Here is a 15,734-nt window from a genome sequence, read left to right on the forward strand (position 1 = left end):
TGTGTAAGTCGATGTTTATATACAGTTTTGTGGGAAGGAATGGGTCCATTATTTTTACAAGGTTGCTTTGCTCTCATTGACTTTTCCTTACAGATGACATAGATTTTTAATTTTAGCTTAATTCTCATTGGGATAAATGTTGTACGGCCAGTTGAATGCTTTTTTTCTGTACAGTGCAAACTTTTGGGACTCCCCCTACCCCATTACCAGGACACTTCAGTTGGCTGTAGATTGTTCTGGATGAAATATAATCTAGTACAAGCATTCAGAATTCATTATCTGTTACTATAAGTACTGTTGCCCACTCAGGAGATTATTCATGTACTTCGTATCATTGTTTTCCCTCTGCTTTTCCCAGTTCATATTGATTTTGCAATATGTACTTTATCATGAAAATACTGCATCTTAATTAAAAATATCTTCTTTTTTCTATTTCATAATTTGTTCATTCAGAAACCGTTTTCATTCATGAACTATTTAGAAAAGACCTAATTATTTTTGATAAGAATAACCTTGGTCTCATAATTTAGATTGTTCATATATCTTTTTTTCTCGACTATAAAATTTTGAAGTGATTTCTTTGATTCATGGCAGGTCATCTATCATACCATAGTTTTATATTTCTAAAAATAGTCCTTATAAAGGAAAGCCATGAAATTTGAAGGAACAGTAAACGTGATCAACACACACACATTACAAACATAAACATGAAAATTGGCTTTAGGTCTCTTTTAGAAAAGAAGAAAATGCTTAAATTTTGTATATAGACTAAAACTTTGAAATTTAAAAAAAGAACTTAATAAAGTCAAATTGCATTTTCTTTCCCTTTCTCTCCCTTGCCTCCATTATCAGATACTGGCCTTGGATACAGTTAGACTGAAAATTTGATGACTTAAATAGCATGGCAGATTCTTTTCTCTGATGTTATGATCCAAATAGGCAGATCTGGATTAAAAATTAGTTTTAGGATGTGGAAGCTCAAGCTTCTGTAATCATGTTGCTTTTCCCTTTTTACAAAGAAATTTTCAGTCTCATGGTCATGGTTATGCTCACCTTTCAGGCAGCAGGAAAGGTGCCTCAAAAGAGAAAGTGAAGCACATGTGCATTTTCTTTATGACCGTCACACTAGCGTTGCATGCACTGCTTTAGCTAGCATCCCATTGTCCAAAACTAAATCACGTGGCTTCACCTAGCTGCAAAGGAATCTGTGAAGTGTGTTCTTCAGCTGTGTCCCATGCCCAGAAGTTTTCATTACTGTGTAAAAAAAGGGAAGGTGGATGTTCATCTCCGCATGTTAATGTTTAGGAGAGATTGAACTGTCATTTAGAAGGATTCACTTTTATTGTTACAGGAGTCTTTCTCTAGTATTTTCATTGCAAATATTGTTTCAGTTGTTTAAAAAATGTTGCAATATACAGTAAGGTATGTATGTACAATAAGGTTAGTTTGTATCTTCCTATATGTCATAACTTTTCTTTTTTAAGTGGAAAATACATTCTAAGTTCAAAGGACCTCCCTACATTTATTTAACTTACATTTCTCAGGTATATAAAAATGGAGTAAAATAAGTTATCCCAAAGTAGTCAAAGTTGTTTTTTAAAGACAGCAGGCCCAAACCCTGTATTATTGCCATGTGTCCCTGTGGTTTGGGGAACTTTGAAATCAAATGGATATTTCCAGATGAAATATCAGAATTGGAGCATTTGTTATGGTACTCTGCCAAGGACTTTGTCAAAAATAGTAATGGTTTTCAGGTTTGTGGGAGTATGGGTTGCAAATGTGTTGCTTGAATGCCTCAAAAATAAATTGTAGTATTTATTTCCATGATAAAAGTATTTGTATACATCTGCCATTTTTTAAATTAAACACTTTATAATTCTTGACCTTTTGGAATGTGGGAACTAAATGAGTTATGTAAGTGGTGCAGAAGTCCTGTTCAAAGTATATGTTTTGTAGTTAAACCATACAAAAGACTTCAAATTATTACTTTAAAAATTATTAATTTTTAGTTATACAGTTTTGTCTTTGAGAACTCATTCTCTTTTTGTTTCATATTGCTCTGCTTCCATTTAAAATGTTTTCTTCTTTTATAAGAAACATCTCAAAGTCATTATATTTTAATTTTTTCAATTATTCCAGGATTTTTCAGAAAAAACAACAACAGCTTAGTAAAAACAAGAGTCTAAAGTAGCATGTGAAAACTGTGCTCGAAGAGAACTTTTGAGTATTAATAATGTTAATATTTGCTTATTACTTTTCAGTTAACATGGACTCTCACTTCATCATGTGACCTTGGCATTGTCACTGTTTGTATGTGAGGAAACAGTTGCTAAAAGCATAGCAAGTTCCTAAGGGAAATGGAGGTAGTAAGTTAGGTAGGGTGGAATCCAGGACTCTATCAAAGTCAATTAAAATTTTTTTTATTTAGTTGTAATGTACATATAATATAGTGTACCTGTGTAAGATGCAAAGTTTTCACCACTCTAGGCAGTTCCTTTGTGCCTCTTTAAAGTCAAACCCCCAACCTACCATCTTTCCTCCTCAATTCTGCTTATTCTCTAGGCTCCAAACAGCCACTAAACTATTCTTTGTCACTTTAGATTAGCTTTACTTGTTTTAGAATTTCATGTAGATGGAAATGGACAGTATGTACTCTTTCATATAACTTTATTTACATAGTATAATGTTTTTGAGATTCATCATTATGTGTTGTGTTTCATCAATTCATTTCTTTTGATTACTTGATAATATTGCATTGAATGGATATACCATATCCACCCTTTGATGAATAGTTTGTGGGTGGTTTCCAGTTGTGGATTATTGTGAATAAAGCACTTATATACATTCATATATAATTCTTTTTGTGGTTATATTTTTTAAATGGCTGTATTAAGATATAATGTACATATTGAAAGTGGACATTTTGAGAAATTTTGAAATATGTATGTACCCAGAAACAGTCATCACAATCAAGATAGTGAACACATCCTCATTTGTCCCACTGTTTTTTTGTATACCTTTGTAATCTTCCCCTCCCTATCTCCTGATTTAGTCCTCAGACAACACTTAGAGTTTTCTATAAGTTTCTATAGTTTTTTTCCCCTCCATATCTCCTGATTTAGTTCTCAGACAACCACTTATAGTTTTCTATCACTATAGGCTATTTTTACATTTTCTAGAGTTTTATGTAAATGTAACGCAAAGAGTCGGACATAACTGAGCGACTTCACTTTCACTTTTCACTTTCATTCATTGGAAAAGGAAATGGCAACCCACTCCAGTGTTCTTGCCTGGAGAATCCCAGGGACAGGGGAGCCTGGTGGGCTACCGTCTATGGGGTCACACAGAGTTGGACACGACTGAAGCGACTTAGCAGCAGCAACCCTATAGTAGGTACCTTGAAGCATAATCAGGTCTTGCTTCATGTATTTTGAATCTTCATTATAAAGTGCAAAACATTAAGGTTTGTCATGTCCCTGTGATGATTTGACCCTTTTATCATTTTGAAATGACCCTGTAGCTGTTAAAATTATTTGATCTAAAATCTACTTCCAGCTTTCTTTTGATAGGAGTTAGCATGACATATGGCAACCCACTCCAGTACTCTTGCCTGGCAAATCCCATGGACGGAGTAGCCTGGTGGGCTGCAGTCCATGGGTTCGCTAGGAGTTAGACACGACTGAGCGACTTCACTTTCATGCATTGGAGAAGGAAATGGCAACCCACTCCAGTGTTCTTGCCTGGAGAATCCCAGGGACGGGGGAGCCTGGTGGGCTGCCATCTATGGGGTCACACAGAGTCAGACACGCTGAAGCGACTTAGCAGCAGCATGACATATCTTTTTCCATCCTTCTTCTTTTGCCTGTTTTGTCTTTATTTAAATTGTATTTCTTTTAAGAAGTTATGGTTGGATTTTGCTTTTTTAATCCAGTCTGGAAATCTGTGATTTTAATTGGGGTGTTTAAGGTATTTATATTTCATATGTTTATTAATGATGGTTTTAAACTATGCTGTCTCTTTTTGTTCCACCTTTATTTCCTTATTTCACTTATGGGTCTATTTTTAGACTACTTACATATATTTTTATAATACAGTTTCTTCTTTTTGGTTGGATTATAACTCATTTTCATGCTATTTTAGTGCTTGCTTTAGACTTTATAGGGCTTCCCTTGTGGCTCAGCTGGTAAAGAATCTGCCTGCTAGGCAGGAGACCTGGGTTCGATCCCTGGGTTGGGAAGATCCTCTGGAGAAGGGTAAGGCTACTCACTCCAGTATTCTGGCCTAGAGAATTCCATGGACCATATAGTCGGCGGGGTCACAAAGTGTCGGACACAACTGAGCAACTTTCACTTAGAGTTTATAGCATATATCTTTACCTTATCACTGTCTACCTTGAAGTGATATACTGCTTTACAGATAGTTTAAGACTCCTAATAGCAACATATATTTTATACCCACACACATACACACACACCATACATCCATTTTTCCTCTCCTGGGCTTTATGTTATTTTGGTCATGTGATTTCACTTCCATATATGTGATAAACTTTGCAATATATTGTAATTATTTTTGTTTTTACCAGTCAATTAACTTTTAAAATTTATTTTGAAATAATTTTAGACTCACGAAAAGTTTCAAAAATAATACATAGGATTCAGTATGCCTTGCTTCCAGGTTCCCCAGTGATAACCATATAGCCACAGTATATTATTTAAAGCAGGAAATTGACATTGGCACAATATTATTAACCAAACTACAGACCTTACACAAATTTTGTTAGTTTTTACAAGTAATTTGTTTTGTTTTTGTTTGTTTGTTTGTTTTATGTGTTTCTGTGTTTTTGTTTTTTGTTTTTGTGTGTTTATAGTTAAATGAATTTTATTACATGTATGGATTCATATAACCACTACCATAGTCAGGATACAAAACTGTTCTATTATCACAAAGAAACCTCTTCATTCCTTTATACTACCCCTTTATAGTCATACTCCGCTCTCCAGTGTAACCCTCGGCATATTATTTTCTGTTCTTCACTGAGCTTTTGACATTTTGAGAATATTAATTAATAAAATCATACAGTAGGTAGCCTTTTGAGATTAGCTTGTTTCACCCCAGTGAGTATAATGCCCTTGCGATACATTCAAGTTATTGCAAATATCACTGATTTATTTTTATTTACTACTGAGTAGTCCATTGTATGACTGTACTGGTTTGTTTATCCATTTAATGACTGAAGAACATTTGTGTCATTTCCACTTTTTGGCAATTACAAAGCTGCTTTAAACATGCATGCATAGGTTTCTGTGTGGATATCAGCCTTTGTTTCTCTAGAACAGAGACTGGCAACTATATCCTGTAAATAAGCTGCCCATTTTGGTAAATGAACTTTTACTGGGACATAAAAACGCCCATTTGTTTGTGCATTGTCTGTGACTGCTTTTGTGCTGTAATGCTGAATGGCTGCAACAGAGTTATTATGGTATGTAATGACTAAGAAGTTTACTTTTGTCTTGTTAGAAAGAGTTTGCTGATCTCTGCTCTAAGGTAGATCTATAAGATTGTGAATACAGGATTGTATGATAAATATGTGTTTACCTTTACAAAGAAACTGCTAACCTGTTTTCCAAAGTGGGTGAACCATTTTACCTTCATACCTGAAATGTATGAAAGATCCATATTCTTTCTACACTTGGTGTTGTCAGTATTTTTTATTTTAGCCATTTAATAGGCATATTATTGTATCTTATTGTGGCTTTAGTTTCTGTGTCCTTAATGGCTAAGGATGTTGACTTCATGTGTTTATTTAACATCTGTAAATTGTTCTTGGTGAAATGTCTTTTCAGATTTTACCCATGTTTTTCGTTGGATTGTTTTTATGTATCAGATATGTGATTTGAAAATATCTTCTTCTAGTCTATCACTGGTCTGTTCATTTTATTAATGGGGTCTTATCAGGGCTTCCCTGAGAGCTCAGTTGGTAAAGAATCCACCTGCAATGCAGGAGACTTGAGTTCTATTCCTGGGTTGGGAAGATCCCCTGGAGAAGGGATAGGCTACCCATTCTAGTATTCTTGGGTTTCCCTTGTGGCTCAGCTGGTAAAGAATCCACCTGAAATGCAGGAGACATGTGTTTGATCCCCTGGAGAAGGGAAGGGCTGCCCACTCCAGTATTCTGGCCTGGAGAATTCCATGGGCTGTCTAGTCCATGGGATTGCAAAAAGTTGGACATGACTGAGCAAGTTTCACTTTTGTAGAGCTAAAGTTTTTATTTCTGATAAAGTCCAGTTTATGGATTTTTTTTCCTTTTATGAATTATTCTTTTGGTGCTATGTCTAAGGACACTTCATGTAACCCTAGGTCATGAAGATTTTCTTTAAAAACAGTTTTATAGTTTCATGTTCTACATTTAGATCTATGATCTATTTTGAGTTCATTTTCATACAGTTTGAGCTTCATTTTCTTGGATATGAATGTCCAGTTGAACTAATACCATTAGTTGAAGAGACTCTCCTTTCTCTATTGAATTGCTTTTGCACCTTTATTAAAAATCATTGACTGTACTTGTGTGGGTCTGATTTTTGACTCTGTATTCTGTTTCATGAACCTATGTGTATATTCTTCCACCAGTATCACACTGTCTTAAATACAGTAGCTACATTATAAACCTTAAGACTGGGTTTTGTGATTCCTCCAACTTTATTCTTTTTTTCAATATTGTTTTAGATGATTTAGTTATTGTGCCTTTGAAAATTAATTTTAAAGGCATTCTATTTACAAAAAGCTACAATTGAGTCTTCTAGTCCATTAACAGTTTTTTTTTTTAGGTTTTCCTTGATATCTTTCATCAGTATTTTAGACTGTTTAGGACACAGATCTTTTCATGTGCCTGTTGGCCATTTGTATGTCCTCTTTGGAGAAATGTCTGTTCAGGTCTTTAGCCCAATTTTTGAGTGACCTGTTTGTTTTGATGCTGCTAAGCTAATGACTATACTTTTATACTTTAAAATTTCACTACTAAAACAGTTTGTAGCCTGCTGCACCTATACAACCCATTCTGGACATGTTACTGTCACAATGCCTGACTGATTTGAATCTCAGATGTGCTAATACCTGATTTAATGAATTAGCATATAGGTATGTGTGTATACCTTTTCTAGGACACTTCTCTTAATAGGTAGTTTATAAATATTCATTGTTAGTAATTATTTACTTGGCTGTCTCTTCTATTATACATTAAACTCCTTGAAGGCAGTGACCGTGTCTTAGCTGAGTTTGAAATTCCAGCAAATCTGAATATTTAGGGGTGGCCTTCTGTTGAGAGGAAGTGTGGCATAATGGAAAGAACTTTAAATCTTGTCTTTAGTTTTGTATCTATTTCTATTTATTTTGGATTCAGCAAGTCATTTGTCTTTAATGATGAAAAATAGTTCAAATAGACTTATAATGAGAACTCCCAGAAATTATGATTGATGTGTGTGTACAAATTCCTTGTAAATTGTGAATTGGTATAGTGTGAGGCCTGTCCTGAGAGATCACTGAGTTGATGCCTTGTATTCAGAAGGGCCTCCAGCATATACTTCTGATATTATCGGTAAATGAGTTTATACACATTGTTTTAGCAGACATTTTTTTATGCTAGTATCAAATTGTATCCCATCTCAAGTTATACCATTTAAAAGATACTGTAAATAACACCAATTGTCAGTGCAATTTTTGTAATCTTGATTTCTCTCAGTGTATGTAGAAATTAAAAAGTAGGAGTGACTTAGAATTTCCTTGACCTCAGAGAGCCTTGTTAAACAGATGTCTTTGTTATACTGTTTACTCTTTCAGATAAAGTTTATTGGAGGATCCCAGCTTTGTCTTCTTTGTTGAATTTTCTAGTATACTAACATATGTTGATGAAAACTGGCCACATAGTATAATCTTTATTCAAAACTGAAAGTATGCAAAAAATAATTTTTTAAAAAGATGTACTGTTACAACAATTAAAGGTTAATTGCTTTTTTTGTGCAACTTCTGGAGAGAATGTGATATTTGTGGGTACAAATGATCCAAACCAGTGCAATAGTGGACATATGCCCATTGTGACTAGAACCATAACAGTGGATTATAGTGGTATTTTCACTAATTTGTTATGCTTCTTGGTCATTTTATATCTTTTGAGAGCTATTTTTTTTAACTCTTTAATTTTAGACTTATAGAGAAAGTGGCAAAAATACTAAGAAGAATTCCTGCATATCCTTTACCCTGTATTCTCTAATATTCAGGAAGCATAGAAAAGAAAGTGAAGTCGCTCAGTTGTGTCTGACTCTTTGTGACCCCATGGACTGTAGCCTGCCACGCTCCTCTGTCCATGGGGTTTTCCAGGCAAGAATACTGGAGTGGGTTGCTATTGCCTTCTCCAGGAGATCTTCCCAACCCAGTGTTAGAACCCTGGTCTCCCACACTGCCACCAGACTCTTTATCCTCTGAGCCACCAGGGAAGCCCTAATCAACTAAGACCCAACACATAATCATTGTACAATTATTAACAATTAGAATGTTAACACTGACATGATAATCTATGGATCTTATTTGATGTTTTCCAGTTTTACTACTATCTTAGTCTTCCCAGGCTTCTGTAACAAAATACCAAAGACTGGATGGTTTATATGAGAGGAATTTATTTCTTACAGTTCTGTGACTATGAAGTCCAAGGTCATGGAACCATCCTGTTCACTTCTTGGTGAGCACCTGCTACCTGGCTTTCAGTTGACTGCCTTCTTGTGTATTCTCTTGTGGTGGACAGAAGCGAGGTGTAATTTCTTCCTCTTCATATAAAGTTACTAATCATGTCATAGAGGTCCTGCCTTTGTGAATTCATCTAAACAGATCACTTCCCCAAAGCCCCACCTCTGATACTGCCATAGCAGAATGGTTTAGGGCTTCAACATATGAATTTTAGGGAGAAACAATGTTCAGTTCATAAAGCTCATACAGGTTTTTTCCTGGTCCGGAATATAAGTTTCTCACATTGCTTTTAATGTTCTCTATTATCTTTTAGTCTGTGAAAGTTCTTCAGTCTTTGTTTTTCCTGACTTTGAAGAACACTGGTTATTTAATCTATGTTTCTCATGGTCAGATTGAATTTATGGAATTTTTCAAAGAAATGATGATTTATCCTACTCAGTGCAACATGTTAGGAGGTGCATGTTATCTGTCTGGATTATTGTGTGTGTGTGTGTGTTCAGTCGTTTCCGTCCTTCTGCAACCTCATGGACTGTAGCCTGCTAGGCTCCTCTGTCCATGGAACTTTCCAGGAAAGAATACTGGAGAGGGTTGCCATTTCCTTTCTAGGGGATCTTCCCAACCCAGAGATTGACTTGTATCTCCTGAGTCTCCTGCATCGGAAGACAGATTCTTTACCACTGCACCACCTGGGAGCCCATCTGCATTATTACTAGTGATCTTAACTTTGAATACTTGATTAAAGGAGTGTCTGCCAGGTTTCTTTCAACTGTAGCTGCTCTTTTTTCCTCTTGTGGTTAAGTATCTTGTGGGTAGATAATTTTGAGAGTACACAAATGCCCTATTTTAATCATACTTTTACCCACTAATTTTAGCACACATTGATGACATTTTAAATTTAATTTTTACTAGAGTATAGATGCTTTACAATGTTGTTTTAGTTTATACTGTACAGCAAAGTAAATCAGCTATATGTATATGTTGTGTATGTATACACACATATATCTCCTTTTATCGATATCTTTCCCATCAGGTCACCACAGAGCACTGAATAGAGGAATAGAACTCCTCAAGCTATACAAGAGGCTCTCATTGCTTTGATGAGTTTTGTCTCCAGTACCTATTACTCTGATATATCTAGCTGTGAATTTCTTGTTTCTTCATTCCTTTACTTTATTAATTGGAATTCTACTATAAGGCGTATGCAGATGACACCACCCTTATGGCAGAAAGTGAAGAAGAACTAAAGAGCCTCTTGATGAAATTGAAAGAGGAGAGTGAAAAAGTTGGCTTGAAGCTCAACATTCAGAAAACTAAGATCATGGCATCCAGTCCCGTTACTTCATGGAAAATAGATGGGGAAACAGTGGAAACAGTGGCTGACTTTATTTTGGGGAGGGATTGAGGGCAGGAGGAGAAGGGGACGACAGAGGATGAGATGGTTGGATGGTATCACCAACTCGATGTACATGGGTTTGGGTGGCCTCTGGGAGATGGTGATGGACAGGGAGGCCTGGCGTGCTACAGTTCATGGGGTCACAAAGAGTCTGACACGATTGAGCAACTGAACTGAACTGAAAGCTGTTTATGCTCTTCCACTTATTTATTTTTTCAATTATTTATTTATATGCATATGTACTGTCATGTGTATATTTATTTTATTCTATGGGTTAAATTGTTCTCATTTATTTTGTTGCTTAAATTGTCCTCGATTTTGCCATTGGGAGCTTACTCAACTTTTGTGTCTTTTAGATATGTCTCCATTACTTCTAGCCCTTCCTGACTTTCCAGCACCACAAGACCCATCTTGTCTTTCTTGACCTGGCTGTGCAATCAACCATTTATCCAAAGATCAGTAGTTTTTTAAATTTAAGATTAAATGTTGTAATCAACATCTGGGTACTAGATGTGCTTCTAGCTACTGAGGTGCTATTTCTTTTAGGTCCTTTCTGCTAACTCACAGAGCTAGCAAATACATGTGTGTACTTATAAATATATGTACACACACTGTATTTCTCCATCTGTATATATGTTAAAAGCCATTAGTTCAGCCCAGTGTCACAGAGTTTATTCTAGCCTTTCCCTTCTTCTTAATTTTCAACTTCCTCTGACAGTGAAAATTCTGGCTTTCATTATCCACAATATGTTAGTTATTTACTCAGTCCTAGTATACACATGTTTTTGGAATTGTTTACTCATATCCCAGTGAAAAATAAATTTTCTAAATATAGTACACTATTTGTATGTTGTTCTTTTTGTCTTTTGCTGCTGTTCAGTCACTCACTCATGTCCGATTCTCTGTGACCCCATAGCCTGAAGCACGCCAGGCCTCCCTATCCTTTACCACCTCCTGGAGCCTACTCAAACTCATGTCCATTGAGTCAGTGATGCCGTCCAACTATCTCGTCCTCTGTTGTCCCTTTCTTCTACTGTGTTCAATCTTTCCCTACATCAGGGCTTTTTCTATTGAGTCAGCTTTTTGTATCAGGTGGCCAAAGTATTGGAGTTTCAGCTTCAGCATCAGTCCTTCCAGTGAATACTCAGGGTTGATTTCCTTCAGGATTGACTGGTTTGATCTTGTTGCAGCCCAAGGGACTCTCAAGAGTCTTCTCCAACACCACAGTTCAAAAGCATCAATTCCTCGATACACAGCCTTCTTTATGGTCCAACTCTTGCATCTATACACTGTTACTGGAAAAACCATAACTTTGACTAGATGAACCTTTGCTGGTAAAGTAATGTCTCTGATTTTCAATATGCTGTCTAGGTTGGTCACAGCTTTTCTTCCAAGGAGCAAGCATCTTTTAATTTCATATCTGCAGTGATTTTGGAGCCCCTCAAAATAAAATCTGTCACTGTTTCCACTGTTTCCCCATCTATTTGCTATGAAGTGATGGGACTAGATGCCATGATCTTAGTTTTTTGAATGTTGAGTTTTAGGCAGGCTTATTAACTCTCCTCTTTCAATTTCATCAAGAGGCTCTTTAGTTTTTCTTCGCTTTCTGCCATAAGGATGATGTCATCTGCATGTCTGAAGTTATTGCTGTTTCTTCTGGCATTCTTGATTCCAACTTGCCCTTAATCCAGCCCAGCATTTTGCATGATGTACTCTACATAGAAGTTAAATAAGTAGGGTGACAATATACAGCCTTGACATACTCCTTTCCCAATTTTGAACCAGTCCATTGTTCCTTGTCCAGTTCTAACTGTTGTTTTTTGACCTCGATACAGTTTTCTCAGGAGGCAAGTGAGATGGTCTGGTATTCCCATCTTTTGAAGAATTTTCCACAGTTTGTTGTGATCCACACAGTTAAAGACTTTAGTGTAGTCAGTGAAGCAAAAGTAGATGTTTTTCTGGAATTCTATTGCTTTGTCTATGGTCCAATCATAGAAATAGCTCAGGCGGAATTCCGTCACCTCCACTAGCTTTGTGTATAGGGGTGTTTCCCAAGGCCCACTTGACTTTGTATTCCAGGATGTTTAGCTAGGCGAGTGATCACACATTGAGGTTGTCTGGGTCCTTAAGATCTTTTTTGTATAGTTCTTTGTGTATTTTTACCACCTCTTCTTAATATCTTCTGCTTCTGTTAGATCCATACCATTTCTGTCCTTTATTGAGCCCATCTTTGCATGCAATGTTCCCTTGGTATTGCTAATATTCTTAAAGAGAGCTCTAGTCTTTCCCCTTCTGTTATTTTCTTCTATTTCTTTGCATTATCACTGAGGAAAGTTTTCTTATCTTTCCTTGCTATTCTGTGGAACTCTGCATTCTGATAGGTATCTTTCCTTTTCTCCTTTTCCTTTAGCTTCTCTTCTCAGCTTTTTGTAAGACCTCCACAGCCAGCCATTTTGATGTTTTAAATTTCTTTTTCTTGGGGATGGTTTTGATAACCACCTCCTGTACAACGTCACAAACTTCTGTCCCTAGTTCTTCAGGTACTCTCTCTATCAGATCTAATCCCGTGGATCTGTTTGTCACTTCTGGCTTCCCTGGTGGCTCAGATGGTAAAGAATCTACCTGCAATGTGGGAAACCTGGGTTTGAAAGATCCCCTGGAGAAGGGCATGGCAGCTCACTCCAGTATTCTTGCATGGAGAATCCCCACAGACAGAGGAGCCTAGTTAGCTACAGTCCATGGGGTCACAAAGAGTTGGACACAACTGAGCGACTTAGTACACTATGATAGTAGTACTGTATAATCGTATGGGATTTCATTTAGATTATACCTGAATAGTCTAGTGGTTTTCTTCACTTTCTTTACTTTCTTTTAAGTCTATATTTGACAGTAAGGAGTTCATGATCTGAGCCACAGTCAGCTCCTGGTCTTGTTTTTGCTGACTGTGTAGAGCTTCTCTGTCTTTGGCTGCAAAGAATATAGTCAATCTGATTTTGGTATTGACCATCTGGTGATGTCCACGTGTAGAGTCATCTCTTGTGTTGTTGGAGAGGGTGTTTGCTATGTCCAGTGCATTCTCTTGGTAAAACTATGTTAATCTTTGGCCTGCTTCATTTTGTACACCAAGGCCAAAGTTGCCTGTTACTCCAGGTTTCTCTTGATCTCCTGTTTTTGCATTCTAGTCTCCTGTGACGAAATGGACATCTTTTTTTGGTGTTAGTTCTAGAAGGTCTTGTAGGTCTTCATAGAACCATTCAACTTCAGCTTCTTCAGCATTAGTGATTGGTCATAGACTTGGATTACTATGATATTGAATGATTTGCCTTTTGTCTTTATCCTTCCAATATGCAATTAAAATATGGCTTCCTAAAATGTCTTAGATTAATTATGTTTCTTCCCATCCTTTCAGTATTCCTGTTCTATTTTTGGGTTCAAATCACTTTCTGGTTTCTGTTAATTATTTAGTTTTTGGGATCTGAATGATTGCCAAGAATCAGCTATATAGAAGGTATATTCAAAAAAGAGCCACTTCTCTTTCATTCCTGCTAACCTCTTCCCATTCCTATACTTTTTTCATTACATTCCTAGCAGCACCTCTAGGTAACTAAACTCATTTGTTTCTGGTTTATATGTCCCATACTGCTTTTTTTTACAAATGAACCTGTGTATTTTCTTATATTCTATTTTTTCTTATATGAAGCATAGTACACCATCAGTACTATTTCTTTGCATTTTTATTTTTTTCACATAGCAATGTGTTCTGGAAATCACTCCATGTCAATTCATAGTTTCCCTCTTTCATTTTTAGAAATATTTCACATTCCATTGTATAGAAATATAAATTTTTCAACTTCCTGTGTATGAACATTTAAGTTATTTCTAGTATTTTGCAGTTCAGACAGTGCTGCAGTGAATTATGTGTGTATTTTTGTATTGTTGGACGTTTGTCTTCAGGGTAAATTCCTAGACGTTTAATTGCTAGAAAATGCAGATATTGTTTTCTTCGGTATTGCCACATTCCCCTCTCTAAGAACTGGTCCAGTTTGCATTACCATCAGCAACATAGAAAATTGTCTAATTCACTAACAGAATGCGTTGTTACACTTTTGAATTTATTTTAGTCTGACAGAGTATCTCAGTGTTAGTTTTCATTTGTCTAATTTTGAGTGAATTTGAACACCTTTTTTATGTTTATGAATCATTTTTTCTTTCTTATATGGTCTGTTCATATACTTTTCATTTTTTCCTAGATTTTGGTCCTTTGTACTTAAAATTTTACTATTTATACATTAAAAATTAAGTTGATGACATCCTTGTGTTGCCCATTTCCTTTGTATATTAGAAACACTAGCCCTTTGTCTGGGTATTATTTCTTTTAAAATGTTGCAGTGATATTCAAAAAACTAAGATCATGGTATCCGATCCCATCACTCCATGGCAAATGAAAATGAAAGCCACTTAGTCGTGTCCAACTCTTTGAGACCCTGTGGACTATACTGTCTATGCAATTCTCCAGGCTGGAATACTGGAGTAGGTAGTGTTTCCCTTTTTCAGGGGATCTTCCCAACCTGGGGATCAAATCCAGGTCTCCCACATTGCAGACAGATTCTTTACCAGCTGAGCCACAAGAGAAGCCCAAATAGGTGGCGAATAGATGGGGCAAGTAGACCATGGCAAATGGATGGGGAAAAAGTGGAAACAGTGAAAGGTTTTATTTTCTTGGGCTCCAAAATTACTGGACTGTGCCTATAGCTACAAAATTACTGGACCGTGACTATAGCTACAAAATTACAAGATGCTTGCTCCTTGGAAGAAAAACTATGACAAACCCAGACAGCATAACAAAAAGCAAAGACATCACTGTGCCAATGAAGATTCTTATAGTTAAAGCTATGGTTTTTCCAGTGTTGTATAGGAATGTAAGAGTTGAACCATGAAGGTTGAGCGTGAAAGAATTGAATTGTGCTGGAGAAAACTTGAGAGTCCCTTGGACAGTAAGGAGAACAAACCAGTTAATCCTAAAGGAATTCAACCCTGAACATTCATTATAAGAACTGATACTGAGGCTCTATTCTTTTGGCTGCCTGATGCAAAGAACTGACTCACTGGAAAAGACCCTGATGGTGGGAAAGATTGAAGGCATGAGGAGAAGGATGCCACAGAGGATAAGATGGTTGGATGGCATCACCGACTCAAGGGACATGAGTTTGAGCAAGCTCCAGGAGATATTGAAGAATAAGAAAGCCTGATGTGCTATAGTTCATGGGGTCTCAAAGAGTTGGACAGGACTTTGCAACTGAACTACAACAGTGAAATTTATTCAGTCAGCATGCTTCTTTGTTGTTAAACTTCCCAAAATAGTAAACTGAAATAGGTCAACTTCAGATATTCTATTAATATATAAATAGCCTTATACTGAAAAAATAATACTATTTAAATCTCTTTGTGACAGAAATGAGGCAGATACATTTGAGCATCTCTGTAAGGTCCATGTTATTCCCTAAATATCTTTTCTGTATTCTTTCTTATGAAAAGCACAAATTTTTGTGGGTGTGTAGAAATGCCTTATTCATCAAGAAGTTTTCAGTTACCTACTCCTTTTATT

General features: G+C 36.3%; 1 protein-coding gene across 2 annotated transcripts in view; it reads left to right on the top strand.

Moving 5' to 3' along the window:
• The window catches only part of XRCC4 (X-ray repair cross complementing 4), a 291,910-nt gene that overhangs the window by 44,275 nt on the left and 231,901 nt on the right, over positions 1-15,734 (top strand). The window lies entirely within an intron of this gene.

Source organism: Ovis canadensis, chromosome 5 (assembly GCF_042477335.2).
Source record: "Ovis canadensis isolate MfBH-ARS-UI-01 breed Bighorn chromosome 5, ARS-UI_OviCan_v2, whole genome shotgun sequence".
Lineage (NCBI taxonomy): Eukaryota > Metazoa > Chordata > Mammalia > Artiodactyla > Bovidae > Ovis > Ovis canadensis.